Below are 15,967 nucleotides of genomic sequence, written 5' to 3'. Positions count from 1 at the left end.
AATAATTGTGGAGTGTTTATTATCAATAAACAGACAGCATTTAGGTGCTTTTCATACATTATCTTCTTTAACCTTTAAGACAATATCTCCAAGTTGATTTTATCCACCCTTAGCTCATAGTATTATAGTGACTTGTTTACACATAACAGGCTGTGAAACCCTTCAGTGCTATTGACACAGTGCCTTGGGTCTATAGGGTCTTATAGAAATATTTGAAACCCCTACCCCATCTTCTCAATTGGTTGGCCCGAAATATGAAAAGAAAACTATTTCAATAATGGTCCCAGCAGGAACAGAAGGTACAGTCATATGTGATTTTAAAGAGAATTGAATGAATTATTTACTGAGGTGTGGGTAAGTTTAAAGGAACTAATAAGGGATGCTGAGGTTGCCCAGGGATTAGGAGAAACTGGAAGCTGGAAGCTGTACCTGCTCCTCCCCCTTCCTGAAGACCCAGTGAGAACCAGCCCCTGAAAGGGGAGCCCCTGCTGGAAGCTGTCATTGTGGAGCCACTGCCACTGCCAGACCGAGGTCCTAGGCAGGAAGGGAGTGGGGAAGAAATCTCTCTCTCTCTCCCCTCACTCCCCACCTCCCTCACGTGGCTTCAGTCACTCCTGATGGTACCTGCCGTTGGCCAAACCGGCTGACAAAGAGCCAGAATGATGCACTACTGAAGGTAGGTCCCCGGGGCACAGAGTAAGGCAAAGAAGGGTGAAAATGCAGGGGGTGGGGGGATGGCTCACGTGGAGAATAACCAGCACAAAAAGTGTAAAATCAAAATTAATAAATGTTTTAATTAAATGTCCAAAGGTCATTATATCAGCTGGTCAGCTACAATTCCATTCATCTGGTTATACAGTATTACCTGGGTACATCTAAAAATGTTTGATATGATGCAGGGTGTGATAAGATCTTAGTTCTTTTGAAGATCTTAAACCGCGCCCCCCTTCTCCCTCCTCTTTGGACTGAGTGTAAACTCCTGGAGTGTTCAATTTGTCTTATTCATCCTGGTGTCCCCACCTCTAGCAGAGCCGCATACAAGAAGCATTCAATAAATGTTTAGTGTTTGAATGAAGGACTGAGTGAATGTAATAATGGCCAAGTGTAGTGTATAATGTTCATTGAGGCTATGCCAGTTTTCACAGCATATAAAATACTTGACTTGGCCAAAGTCAGCTTAGATCTCACACATTTTATTGGTAAAAGACTAATTTATGTCTAAAAAGAAGTGTGGGGATCAGTTAAGACCATGTGGTTTTCTGATAGATTTGAGTAGCACTTTCTCATCTGTTAAGTAAGTGTGGCAGATTTTATTATCCCCATTTTTAAAATGAAAAAAGCTGAGGCATGGAAAGATTCGAAAGAAATGTAGTTAGTGGATAATAGACTCGGGATTAAAGCGAGACTCCTGATGCAGCCGTGTCCTTCGACAAGACACAGCCTTCCTGTTAGACCAGCGTCTCTCTCTTCATATCACAGACGGCACCTCTTGATATTTTTCCAAGGAAGTTACTATTTTGAAGTCGGGAAAAGAGGTTTATTGTGACCAACAATAACAATACTAAAAACAATTTATATCTACTGATATGTGCTCTTGGTTTAATGGGGAAAAAGGGACAATTCGTTAGAAACAAGGATCCGAAGGTGTTTGCAGACTTAGTTACTATTTTAATTAATTTATTAGTTATTTAATACCTACTATATGGACTTTTTCACTACGGTGAAAATATGAATTCACGGTGAGTTTACCAGGAATACCTTGGATCTGTAGTGTCTGCCAGGCTTAGTTAGGCTTCTGTGTTTTAGGGAGAAGGGAGCACATGAAGTGGGGAAACTAGAGGGAGTCTTCGCTAATCATCCTAAAACTTTAACTTGACCTATGCAAATATCCTTTCAATCTAAGCATGTGTGCTGATGGAAATCTAGATTAAACTTGCTTATATAGGAAAGATCATCTTTTCATTCAGATGGACTAATATTAAATTCTAGAGAAAGGAAGTAATCAAACACATTTGCAACACAGGAGTATTTTGCATTGGATTTGGGCTGGATGGGGGTGACATATCTTCTTTAAGGTTGTCACAGGTTTTGGGCTGAGTCAGGAGAACTATAGGAGCAAATTGACAGAAGCAAATCTGAGGCTTGAAAAATAATCATGAAAATTTGGATTTTACCAGCCTTAGCTCATATTCTTTCAGTTCAATAGTCTCCTTATTTTCACATTTTCTAGGCAAAATTAATTGAACATCATAATAGTAGGTATTCATTCATCCATTTATCCATTCACTCATTCAACAACTATTTATCAAATTCCTACTATGTGCAAAACACTTCCATACAATGTAAAAGAAACAGTGATGTTCTGACCTAGGCTTACATTAAAAAGCAGTCTCAAGTTTATTTTGGCAAGGGAGGAAAAGCAGGGTATAAGTAAATAAATTATATACATAGTTTATAATAAAACCATATAATTGATGACAAAGGTGGAAAGGTTAGCTAGGAAAGGCCCAATGTTCAGAAGCTGATTCTGCCACTTATTTGCTATGTAATATTCAATTTCCTCATCTGTAAAATGGGAATAAGGGTACCTACCTTATAAGAACTTGATGAAAGAACATTGTGAATATTGGAAATTGTGTATCTGAAGAGGCTAGCGTGATTCTCAGCAAAGAGTGGGTGCTCAATAGATGGTAGCTATTGTTATTATCGATAATTCATATTTAATATAACAAAGAGTCACACTGCTATAAATCCTTTGGTGAACATAGTCATTGAGAAGATGTCCTAATATAGATGATGTGAATTATACTTTTAGAGTAAGGGCTTCAGTAATTTCATGTTAAAAACAGAAATACAGGAAGTAGATGAGGCATCTGTGAGACAGGCAATTTAACAATTAGACTAGTATTCCTACAATTTAATAAAGGGTCCATATATGTAAAAGAGGTATAAATGATAACCCAAATCTTCTACGTATAGAATGTAGAGATGAATTTCTAATATTTCCATTGCATCAGGATTAGAAAGATAGTGGCCACTAAGAATTTAAGTCCCCCCTAGCCCTGCTGTAGCCCATACTAAGGGTTTGCTTAGATTAAACCTCTTTCTTTTTTTTTGCTGATGAAGATTAGCCTTGAGCTAACATCTGTGCCAATCTTCCTCTACTTTATATGTGGGTCACCGCCACAGCATGACTGAGGAGTGGCGTAGGTCCGTGTCGGAGATCTGAACCCTCAAACCAGGCCGCGAAGCAGAGTGCGCAGAACTTAACCACTATGCCACCCAGCTGGCCCCTAATTTCTCTCTGTTAAAGATACTTTTCTCTTTTAAAAACACTTTTGAGAGGCCAGCCTGGTGGTGCAAGCAATTAAGTGCCGGCGCTCTGCTTGGGCAGCCCAGGGTTTGCAGGCCTGGATCCCAGGTGTGGGCGTGGACCTATGTACTGCTTGTCAAGCCATGCTGTGGCGTGTCCCATATAAAGTAGAGGAAGATGGGCATGGATGTTAGCTCAGGGCCAATCTTCCTCAGCAAAAAGAAAAAAAAAAGGAGGATTGGCATCAGATGTTAGCTCAGGGTTGACCTTCCTCACAAAAATAAAATAAAAATGCTTTTGAACCTTCATTTTAGACCATTTCAACATTCCCTCCTATGTGATAATATACAATTGATAGACCAAATCTCTCTAATATTTGCATATCAATGGCCCAGTTTTTCTCTTTTCGCCATAAAGTTTTCCTGAATTTTGCATTAACATTTATTCATTTTTAGAGGATCCAAGAACAATCAGAGCAATTTTATTTTGTGCCATTCACTAATGTTTAGATACAATAAAAAAACACTTTAATTTGGCCCTTGTTTAATATTGCAGAAGTTGCATATGAAAATAATTTTATTCTGCATTGTAGAAAATGAATATATTCCACGGGTTTTTTTTTAAGTTTTAGGTTCTGATCTCCAAATTATGATTTAAAAAATACATCATGCCCTATATACTAAGTTAAGGCGGTCACGGATGCAAAACTACATCCAGCTTTTGAAAGAGTTGGAGAGAGAGAAAAGGCCTGCCAATGGTTTACTTTTGGCTAACGCAGCACATTGTATTATTTTTCAAACAAAAGTTTTAAATCTGCTTCTACCCAACCTCACAACGAGGGATGGGATGTTTTTCTCCGGTTTTCTGTTTACTACATTTTGTGCTGAGAGCTTCGTGGGCCATTTTAGAGCTATTTTTACGCCCGCCCCCTCCTCCTCGGTGCGACCTCCACCTGTGTAACCGCCCCGCCCGGGGCGAGGGGGATCCAACAGAGGAGACCCCAAAACGCACTCTTGAGGACACTCCGAGCACCCTTAAACCAGTGAGCAAAATTTTTTCCCCCTCTGGGTGAATCTAGTTCCCGTTAGCTCAAGCCTGGGTTTAGAGGAACAACTAAATCCAAAATGTGGAGCTGGAGGGGAATGCGTGGCAAAAACCCATGGAAAAAAAAAAGCTGTTTCAAGGAATATGCTGCAACCCACGAAGGAGTGGCTTTGCTCAGGCTGCTCTAACGAGCTGCTTTTTCCTTGCTCATAGAACTTGCTTGAGTTTCTAGGGAAGCGCCTGCCTTTTCGGTGCGTGGCCAGGGTGGGTGGTGGCCAAGAGTCGAAGGCGATGGCCAAGGGGAGCGGATTCCCGGGATGGAACTTGACGCGGACACCGGGGGGGTCCAGCTGGGGGCCCACCACGGTCTTGGGTGCACGGGCTGCGACTGGCTTTTTTTTGGCGGGAGGGCGGATGGTGGGGGGAGGATGAGGGAAAACTGCCAAGGGCTTTCCTGGGCTCGCAGTGGCTCATCTCCCGCCACCTCTCGCGCGAGCTTCCGGCTGGGTCCCGGGCTCGGGCCCCGCACGCGGCGGCGGTCAAAGGGCGCGCTTGCGGCAACCGCAGGGCACGCGGGCTGGCTGGGGCGGGGGCGGGGCGGCGGTGGCGGTTGCGGGGCATGCGCGGCTCTGAGCGCGGCTTCTCAAACATGGCGGCGGCGGTGTGAAGACCGGTACCGGCTCGCGGGACCAGTGTGACAGGATTTCGCTCCTTTCGCCGACGAGACTCGAGGTGCGTGGAGACTCCGGGCCCCGTGAGGACCAGAGACGCGGAGCCGTGGCGTCCGGGCTCTGGCCGTTGTCCGCGGGCGGGCGGGTGGCTGGGAGGCTTCGGCGGCGCGTCCCGCGCGAGGAACGCCCCCTCACCGCCCCGCGGGGTCCGGCCTCGGCTCGGCCCCGCACCCCCGTCACCCACCCTCGGCGTTCTCACCCCCGAGACCAGGGCTTCCCTGCCCCACGGAGCGCCCTCCGCGAAGCCCCCCAACCGCTCTCGCGGCGCCCCTCACACTCCCCCGAGGCCCCGTCGCCAGGCGCGGGCCCATCCCGCTCGCGGCGTTTGGGCGCCGGGCAGTTCTCCTCCAACCGCCCCCGGCCCGAAGCGCGGACAGCACCCTCCCGAGCATCCTCCCGCCGTGGGTGGGGCCCCGGGGCAGCGCGGATGGGCGGCGGGGCTGACTTGGCAGGTCTGGGCTGAAACCCGCCCGGTGGCCTGCCGGGGACTTGTGAGGTAACTTTTGGAGTTTGGGAGGGAAACGTCAGCCCGGAAGGATGCGCCTGTGGCGGAGCGCGGGCTCGGGCCCGGGTGCCAGGTGCCCGTCGGGCTCGCGCCCCGGGGCTCCGGGCGGTTGGAGGGGGTGGGGAGGGTGCGCCGGTGGCTGGCCTTCGGGGTGGGGAGCGGGGCGGCAGGGCGCGGCCCTCCGGAGGGCGGGGGCCGGAGAGCGGGGCTCCAACTGTCCCGAGGAGCCGCGAGGCGGCCGCCGTGCTCTCGCGGCATGACTGGGTCTAGGGACCGTTGCTGCCTTCGTTTCGAGACAGCGTTCTCGCTTTTTCCACCTGGATAGTGGTTGTGCTACATCCTAGTGTGAATCGCGCGCGAGAGAGCGAGTAGGCGAACGTAATAGATTTTGCGCCTTGAGGTTGTACATAGCTTTAAATTCGGTCCCCAACCCCGCCCCCCAAATGTTTGGGCGGCACAGGTATTTAGTTACAAGTTCCCATTTAAGACTATTGATTTTATTAAAAGGTTGTAAAACATTTGTCATTCATTGCAAAATGCGATTGCAATTTGAAATTAGTTTCTGCTTTGAAGAATTAGAAGATTGGCATTTATGACTTACCTGTAGGGTGACATTAGGACATCTCTAGAAAGTGAATGGATCGGTTAGTAGGGGAAACTGAGGCAGGGGAAATGAGTACTTCCTTATGAGCATATGATTTACAAAATTATTGGAGATAGTTTTCTTTCCCAAAACAACTGCAAATGCTGCTGCATTTTTAATACTCTCAGAGCTATTCATATTTCTGTTTTGGGGAAAGAGTATTATAAGACGTGTAACATTTGTGGAATACAACTTCTGTGACAAGCAGTTGTATTATAACAATAGTTCATAGATGCATATTTAATTTTTTTCAATAACTGCTTGGGAATGTTCTTAGTAATGACAGTTTTGTCTTTCTTGTTCTTAATTGCTTATTAAATAACGTATTTCCAAGGATGAATGGTCTTTCATTCTGTTTGTGGTTTTGTATATTTAATGGGAGGAATGTGAAAATGAGCTTTTGGAAATGAGTCCAGTTGGGCTTTTGAGAAAGGAGTGAGTTTATGGGCATTCACCTGATGCCTTGTATTTGTTTGGCTATAGCTTTATCTATAGTCTTCAAAACAGTCTGATAGAAATTTTTCAAAAACTTGATCAAACACCATTTAAAAAATGGCTTTGAAATTTTTGAATAAATTTCGTATATAGTACGCATCCTTATAAGGTTCTTAAGAATGTATACCTGTTTCCCCCAGAGAACCTGATTTATTTTGAAATTGATAGTTTGGAAAAAAGGGTTAATGTAACTGAACTACATTATGTGTGAGGATGCTTTAAAGCTAATGATGCCATAATATGTACAGAAAACATTGGAGTCAGTCTTAAAAAAGAGGTGCTATCAGTTTTTCTCATGAGGTAGTTGGTCAGTCCTTTTGATTTATGCTTCAATCAACACATCTTTATTAAGTGCCTGTGCTGTCTGTAGTATGGAGTTCAGTTCAATGTACAGTTATTCAGAGGCTGCTATGTGTGCTGGTTTCTGAGTGTTTAAGGCTTCTCATCAGTAGTTTATTCCTGAAAATTTCAAGATTATAGCTAAGAAAATCGATATGAATGTAAAACAAGTAGTCCTTTTATTTCAAGGACAAATTCTGGGAGTCACTGTTTTGGTCATAATTCTGTAAACAGAATTCTGGGTGTAACTTTGAATTTTTTCTGACTTGTGTGATATTAACTTTGTCCCTCTTTTATTATGATTATATAAAGCTATACATTTTTATGAGAGATTATTTTCTGGGTCAAACAGATAACATATTGATTAGGCTTGAGGGGGAAAAATGAGTTACTGGTATAAATTGAAATCAGTGTGTGTTCTGGAGATGGGGTATTTTTAATGCTAAATAACTTCACTTTTATGACCAAGTAGTTTAGGCTGTAACCAGATATTAACTGACTGATCATTTACAGCACTTTCTTTTTTCAAAATGTTTCAGAAATCTCTCTGAGCTCAAAGATAACAAATAAAGGTTATAGTGGTCAGCTATAAGCCAGATGTGACTCTCATTTTCTTTTGGGTTTGTTCCTTTTTAAAAAGCTGCCTGCGTGTTTCTCCCAGATGCTTCCTATCACCCCTCTTCCTGCCCCTGTTCCCTTTGCTGTTGGTGTCTGTTTCCGCATCAGTGAAATGGTCAGGGTAATCCTGTGCTGCCTTACTGAGAAATAATTGATAGTAAAATGCCTTGAAAATGCTGAGTAAATACCAAGTCTTTTGAATGAAAATGACATAGTCCCTTGTTCCATTTAAGGAAGGTCCAAATCGCAATTTCAGTTTGAGCTTTTGGGTGGTGGGGAGAGAGGGAGAGAGGAGGCAAATTTCACTTGAATGTTTTACTGCCCCTCTCCTTGGGTTAATAGAAATGACTGTTGTAACTTTAGTGACTGGAACACTGGCGGATGCAAGGGATCTTCTCCTATTTGAGTTATTAGTCCCTTCTAGTCCTTTTTTTGCTAGGTTACCCTGTCTGCTCCTTTTTCCCCCTTTATGCCAGCTCTATTCTCATTCCAGTTGTGAATGGAAATCCGAGGTCATCTTCTCTATTAGCTCCCCTCCCTGGGAGTCTCATTGTCTCCTCATAGTCATATTCCTGGTTTTTAGGATATATAAGATATGAACAAAGTGAGCTCTGCCAGCCATCAACGTTAGAGCCATGAAGCTGTGGTCGGAATATTGGTCTGGCATTGCCAGGAGATGTTTTGTAGTTTGGAGTGAGCAAATCAAACACCTCTAAGAATTTTAGGAACATTATTAATGTCAGAAAATTACTACATAATATCTTAGAATTTGAAGCGATTGTTGATTTCAGGAGCCAAAAACCTGGAAATTTTGAAAATGGCACTTTTGGTGATTTTCAAAGAAAAAGTTTATCCTTTCCTGGCTTGGAGTCTTAATATTTATGATCCTTTTGTTTTGGGGAAATAGATGAAAGGAACCACTGATGTTTATCTTAGATTAAAATGGGTTGGTGTAATTTGGTGGTAAGTAAATTTTCCAGGCTCTAACTGGTTTGGGCTTTGGTTATTATTCTAAGTGTAGAAATGCCTTTATTGTAGTGAAAACATCTCATTTTTAAAACGATAGCAGGGGTGTTGGTTCTTAAAGCGGGATAACTTGAGAAAATTTCAGAAACCATTTAAGATTTGAAATGTGTATATGTTCTTTGGTTTTCATGAGTAAGGCATTTTTGCTTACTTTATGTTTTCTAATATAAGTAAACCTTGGCCACCTTAGAAATACTACTACTACTGATTTTTATGCTAAGTGATTTCTACTAAACATATATTCCTAAACCTTTCTCTTCCATTTTTTGGGCATGTGATGAAAAGGTTTTAACATTAGAAATTAGGATATCTTACTGTGTGAAAAGTGAAAGATTTGAGGCTCCTGTAAGCAGTTTATATGATGGTGCTGTTCAACTTAATTTCATACTCTTCTGACCTAGGCTAAGCTATATGAATTCCTTATTTAACCAATGAGTGGGGCAAAAAAAAGGAAGAATAAGTTTTGTATGAGTAAAGAGCTGGGAAACATTTGAAGGTAGAGAGCATTTGACTACCTACTACTTGTGACCTGTGTTTATGGCTGTGGCTCTGCCCCTTCTTAAGTTTATAGGAGCAAATTGTTGTAAGAGCGGAAAGAGAGTGCCTACCTTTTGTAGTAACGTGCCATCGTAAACTTCAGAAGGGACAGATATATTGCAATTCTAGGGCATACCTTGAGGATGCTTTCTTTTCACAGGGAAAAGTTGATGGGACTTTCTTTGCTTCTTGTCTTTAGAATACATATTTGACTTTTCTCGACCTCTGCTTCTCATAAGGATTGACTGGTGCTGAATTCCAGACATAAACAGCTCCATTTTCTTGGTATGTACCTTCTAGCCTTGACGTAGTCTTTTAAGCACATGTATTGACAAAATTCTTATTTTTTTTAACATTTGTTCACTTTTCCCACCTTTCTTCATTTTTAGCTGATTTAAGATTTTGATTATATATTTAGTTTTAAATTAAGCAGTGAGTGAATCAAATGTATTTCTTCAGTTTTCTTGCCTCTCTGAATACAGTTGTAAACATGTGCCCTTTGCTGTGAAACTGTTCTTTTTTTCTTTTGAAAGATTTAAAGTATTATTTGCAGTATTTTTCAATATACTGTAAAGTTATTTGAACAGTAGTGATCAGTATTTTTATTTTTTATTAACTTGATAGAATTTCATAAATCTGTTTAAATGAAACACATTGTCTTTGATGGTTATTAAAAGAATTAAAATATAGTACTCAATAATGATAAGTACATTTATATATTGCTTGGTTTTAGATTAGAAACTCTGATTTGAGATTTTTTGTGTTGAGATTTTAAGAGGTTGTAGAAATATTTAAATGGGTAATTTACTGACACCTGCCTCGTGTTTGAAGTATTGTCAGGGATGTTGAGTTTTCTGGTCACTTCAGACTGTGGTTTATTGCATGCTTTTCTGTAGTCTGTTGTCTGGCAGGGGTTGTTGTTGTCATCATTTCCATTATTTCTTGTAGGGCCGGTGTTAGAAACCATAAATCTAGACTGCTGTGATAATAGAAACAGGCTGTAACCTGACCCAGTTCTTTTGTCAAAATGTCGCAGAGAGCTGCCTGTAGTAAATTGACATGCCCTGCTATTAACTCCAGTCCTCCGCAAATGTTGGCGGGCAGCAGGTCTTTGGGCAATTAGCCTATGGCTGTGCTTCAAAACCTTAGGAATTTACAACTATAAACTGGGATTTTGGCAACACTTTACATGTCTTTCATTTATCAGTTTTCTGACATGACATACTTCTTAACCAAGTGCATAGCTTTCACATAAATTATTTTAAAATTGCAAGTGATTAATTATTTTACCGTGTAGGCTATAATTTTTTAGATAATTTAAATTAAAAATTCTTGAAAATTGTTCTTTTCTTCTTGGGTTTGTTTTGACGCAGAAAAACATTAATTTCTAATTTGTTGGGATAGACTTTACTAAAGCATAATTAAAATTGCTCCTTTAGAAACCTTAATTTCCTCCAGAAGGCTGGATTTGATAAATCCTTACTACTAAAAATGTTCATTCTTAATATTGATTATGCACAATTCAGAGATAGAATTTTATTTTTAAAGGTAATTACAACATTAGAATTTAGGTTTTTTTCCTGATTCCTTTTGTAGATGTATCAGAAAACGGGAAATTTGATTATTTGCTTGAGTGAATTGAGTAGATACTTGTGAAATCTTAAAGTGATGAATCACGTCCAATTCAACAATAGCCAATGGCTCTATACACTTTTTCTATCCTGTACTAGGATAACCACCATTTCTCAAGCAAAATTTTAGTTAAACGAGCCAGCTTCTCTTTGTCAAAGGAAAATATATAGTTATAATGTATTCAAATTAAATCAATATATGTTTTTGCGTTTAGGTATAAATATGAAGTACTTCTTGAAACCAAAGTAATAAACTATTTTGAAGTCAAAATGAAAAACTTAAAGGTGTGATTTTATGCAGTTAACTCAATCTTCCATATTATCTGCTCTTGCATATTGACAGGGCAATAAAGAGCTTTTTTGGTTGTTATTCAAGTTTGAAAACAGTGTCTTTATAACAAGATAGACTAACAAAGAAAAAAAAAGTTTTACTTGTGCTATTTCATTTATAATCTCTGGTGAATTATGTGTATGTATAATTTCCATCACTTATTCCAACATTTTCTTTAAAACGACCAGCAAACATATTTGTGAACCTCTCTTAGCCCTGCAACTTCTTATACTATTGATATATTTAAGGGGGTATAATGAAATACTTTTGCAGTTAGATTATGTTGTGTGTAGGAACTATGCCTTTTCTCTTTTTTTGTGAAGATTGGTTTAAAGCACATATTTTAGTTCCAACTGTTATGTAATTGGAATTTATAAACTGAATTCTGGTACAGCAAATATTCCTAGTTGTTCTTCTCCCTGAAAAAAAAATACTGATAATAGTAACACATTTATACTGGGGCCTGTCTTTTTGAGACCTCAAACATCCTGGAAATCAAATTCAGAGAAAAAAATAAAGGTCTATCAGATGTCAAGAAGGAGAGAGACAATGGGAAGTGGGGGACTGTCTCAGATCTCACAGAATTTTCTCCTTAGCCCGTTGACCTAGACTTATGTGTAATTAAGACAGCAGATGAGACGTTGCAGAAAGGGAATGGAGAAGAGCAACAATGACAGCCAAAAGAAAAATCTCACCCCAAGTTTTTTTAAAACCACAATGTTCTGGGACTATATGGTTTAGGTATAAGTAGCCCGTGGTGTGGCAGATTTTATTTATTCATTTAGCAAGCATTTTGGGGGCCCTACTATGTGATAGATACTGTGGATAGACACTGCACAATACAGAGATGAAGCAGACATGATACTGTCCCCAAAAGCTTATTGTCTTGCTGGGGAGATAAGGCATGTACACAAACATAACAGAAGCAATTTTAGAGTAATGGTTAAGCATTCATGGACCTAGGTTTAAATCTATCTGGGTGATCTTGTGCAGGTCTTGGAGCCTCAATATCCTTAACTTTCAAATGGACATTAATAACAGTATCAACCCTACGGGCTTGTAATAAGCCTTAGATAAGAAAAATGTATACAGGCCTTATTAGGGTACCAGAGATTTAGCAAGAGCTCAGTAAGTGACAGCTCTTAGTATTTATTATTATCACTGCCAGCAACACCGTCGTTAGACCCCAGGGACCATAATCTTTATTTTTTTCCTGCCCTCATGGATCCATTCTGTTCAGGGTGCATGGTGTGTCTCCTTACTTCTCCCTTTCAAAGCATGTACAGTGTATTGGAGCCCTGTCTTTTGGTGTCTGCCAAACCTAGGTTTGAATCATTTTTCTTTCACTGCCAGCTTTCTGATCTTCAAGAATCAGCAGAACTTGGTAACTGATAGGATATTGGACAAAGGAGAAGATGAAGCAAAGATGGCTTCTAATTCAGAAGGATTGGGAGTTTGTAATACCTATTAAAATAGGAAGCAAAGGAAGAGAGCTCATTTTGGAGGGCATACAAGTTTGATTTTTAAAATATGTAGTGTTTGAGGTGATTGTGAGGCATTCACAATCAAGATTGATGTTCAGTTGTTTAGACTGGAAATTTTGGAGAGAGATTGGGACTAGAGATGCTGATATAGGAGTCATTCACATATGGGTGTTGCATCAGCCATGGAGGAGAATGAGATTCTAGACTCTAAAATTTATAGAGGGCCAGCCCGGTGGCTTAGCGGTTAAGTGCGTGTGCTCCGCTGCTGGCGGCCCGGGTTCGGATCCTGGGCATGCACCGATGCTCCGCTTCTCCGGCCATGCTGAGGCCGCGTCCCACATACAGCACCTGGAAGGATGTGCAGCTATGACATACAACTCTCTACTGGGGCTTTGGGAGAAAAAAAAATAAATAAATAAAATAAATAAAATTAAAAAAATTAAAATTTCTAGAATCTAAGGGAAGAGACTGAATGACTAGAGAAGATCAATGGCTGGGACAGAGGGAGGAAGTAGACACAGAGGGATAATAGAGATAGGACAACCAGGGAATAACATATGCCTGAGGCTCAGAGAGAAGAGGTGTCTGGAATGAGGGGTGACCTATCACGGAGGGCTCCTGAAGTGTCAAGGAGAATGAGGACTGAAGCACTGAAATGGGGTTTGATGTCTGGGAGGTAATTAGGGCCTTGGAAAGCAGTTATAGGAGAAGAGGGAAGGTAGGGGCCAGATTGCAGAAAGTGAGGTATCCCAGCAACTCTTTATTATGAATGTTATCGTTATGTTTATTACCAAAACCCTGGTCAACAGGAAAAGGTTAGTCTGGTAAATATATAATATAGTTGAGAATCTTTCCTACACCGATAAAAATTTGATGTTGTTTCAATTTTAGGTCAATTTACTTTTTCAAAAAATGTGGATTTTAATATCGACCAAATGGGAGGTTCAGTGAACAAGCCTAATAATGAATGCTTAAGTTTAGACATTATTCCCACCTGTGGGACTTCTGTCTGGGAAATATGGCAGCAAACCTTGCTGTTGATATGGGAACAAATTTATTTTTTCAGCTTAACATCTGTATTTTGTTTATTTTTATACTCTTTTAGGTTAATATTCCATAATTCCATCCGTTTTATAACATCTGACCAATGGCCTAAAGTTGAAAAGGGCCCTGGGAGATTTCTTGCTTGTCAGACTTGTTTAGTTCCTGTCCTTGTCAAAATGTTTGCCCTTATTGGCTCTTCAGGTAGTGGTCTCTAATTTGAGACCCAAGCTGTATTACCTTATCTTCAAAACAAAACAAAACAAATGGAAGGGCAAAAACCCCCAAACAAACCAAACAAATAATGGAAGGGCCCTATAATCGTAGAATTATAGACTCATTAACTTGCTAAATAGTCCTTTAAAACTGTCTTTCTCAAAAAAACTAGAATTTTCCCCAGAATCAGATAAGAGTAATGGGAGTTTTAGGTTTAATAATTCCACTATTAATCACTGTTTACATTGTTTAATCGTATTGAGAGAATGGTTTAAAACAATGCAAGACCTTTCAAAGCATTTGTTGATCTCTTATTAGCTGTTTTTTTTTTTTTTGTGAGAAAGATCAGCCCTGAGCTAACATCCATGCTAATCCTCCTCTTTTTGCTGAGGAAGACCGGCTCTGAGCTAACATCTACTGCCAATCTTCCTCCTTTTTTTTCCCCCCCAAAGCCCCAGTAGATAGTTGTACGTCATAGTTGCACATCCTTCTAGTTGCTGTATGTGGGACGCGGCCTCAGCATGGCCGGAGAACCAGTGCCTCGGTGCGCACCCGGGATCCGAACCCGGGCCGCCAGTAGCGGAGCGCTCGCACTTAACCGCTAAGCCACCGGGCCGGCCCTCTTATTAGCTCTTAATTCTATAACAAGATATAATCTGCAAAACAAAAAATTGTTTTGTAAAAGATCCCAGACTCTCGATGCCTTCTCAAAGCCTGCTAGAAAAACTACTAGATTTAGTGTAACTTTGGTCTTTTGGTAAAGGATATGTCAATGTCAGACAGTATAAAATAGTGCTAACCTAATACCTTTTTTGGGGGGCCTTATTTATACTTGAATTTTTTTTATGCAATGGAGTTACTCCTTATATGCATTTAGTGAAGCACCTTCTCTTTATGCTGACAAAAACAAAACAAAGCTTTTAATTTTTTTTTTCCTCTCCAAAATTTTCTCTCTCATGTAACATGGAGAACTACTTTGGGGATCTTATTTGAGTTTTTCTTAAAGTGCTGAAGCAGTTTAAAGTATATTGAGAGCCAAGTTAAAACTTCTCTGTAGTTTCCTCTGCAGACTACCACTGAGGAAGTGAGGTGTGTCTTGATTTCTAAAAGAATGTCAGGCTCCTAATTTTTTCCAGAAATATAGCAGCTGTGCTGTCTGCATATCTGGTATGTAAGTCATATAGACATGTTCTTAACTCCACAGTATATCTTTACTTGTGGTATTCTGAGGATTCAGCTGTGAGTTGATGCTATCCAGCATTTACCAACAGATCATGGTCTCTTCCTTCAACTTCTATAATCTCTACCATTGTATTGTGACTGAAAGACATAGATGAATTACAGTATAATTCTGGGGCATTTTAAGAGGGTCAATAGAACTGTTACAAAGTATAGTCAAAGATAGTTTCTATTAAATTAGCCAGTATTCCTTTATATCAGAATCTGTACAAATTCCTCCTAGTATTCAGTTGTAGGAAAATGTTTATCTATTCTATTGAATTTGTATGTACTTTTATCTTATAGTGAGACTTATATAGACCAGAGAAAAATTAATCATTCAGGTTGAGTACTAAATTTTTTCCAACAAATCATTTTTATTTGCTCTTTTTAATAATATTAATAATAACAAAAAAAGCCCCACCCTGTTATAAGTGTATTTTTATATTGGACCTGCTAATCCTTTTTAAAAATAGCATGGTATGAGACGTAACAATTATATAGAAAATGGGGAGAAGTTTTGGTGGTCATACATTATAAAAAAATAATGTTTAATAAATATAGTCATAAACTTAAAAATTACCCCCAAATCCTAGAAAATGGATTTTCCTCTCCTTGGTGTTTATCACTTTTTAGATTGCGAAATAAGCAATAACTTTTGTCCTGTTTTGAGTGTTAATCTTGAGAATAGTGGAGCTTTTCCTTAAGGCACGAACTTTTAAAAGGCGTTTCTTATTGTCCAATTTTCATTTTAGCTAAAAATGTTGGCTTTATGAACTTATAATATGGGCAGAA

General features: G+C 40.1%; 1 protein-coding gene across 8 annotated transcripts in view; it reads left to right on the top strand.

Moving 5' to 3' along the window:
- The window catches only part of SCML2 (Scm polycomb group protein like 2), a 110,241-nt gene that overhangs the window by 15,786 nt on the left and 78,488 nt on the right, over positions 1-15,967 (top strand). For 2 of the 8 annotated variants that reach the window (XM_058535517.1, XM_058535514.1), the window contains exons 1-2: positions 5,022-5,089; positions 9,451-9,536. The exons of 3 other annotated variants lie outside the window; for them this stretch is intronic. The gene's annotated coding sequence lies outside the window, so the exon portion shown is untranslated. Of the gene's footprint in view, positions 1-5,019; positions 5,090-9,450; positions 9,537-15,967 lie in introns of those variants that run through there. 3 more of the 8 variants (XM_058535516.1, XM_058535515.1, XM_058535518.1) reach the window with 2 other exon arrangements.

Source organism: Diceros bicornis, chromosome X (genome assembly GCF_020826845.1).
Source record: "Diceros bicornis minor isolate mBicDic1 chromosome X, mDicBic1.mat.cur, whole genome shotgun sequence".
Classification (NCBI taxonomy): Eukaryota; Metazoa; Chordata; class Mammalia; order Perissodactyla; family Rhinocerotidae; genus Diceros; species Diceros bicornis.
The sequence above is the reverse complement of the archived record's forward strand: the minus strand, read 5'-3'. Positions and strand labels throughout refer to the sequence as shown.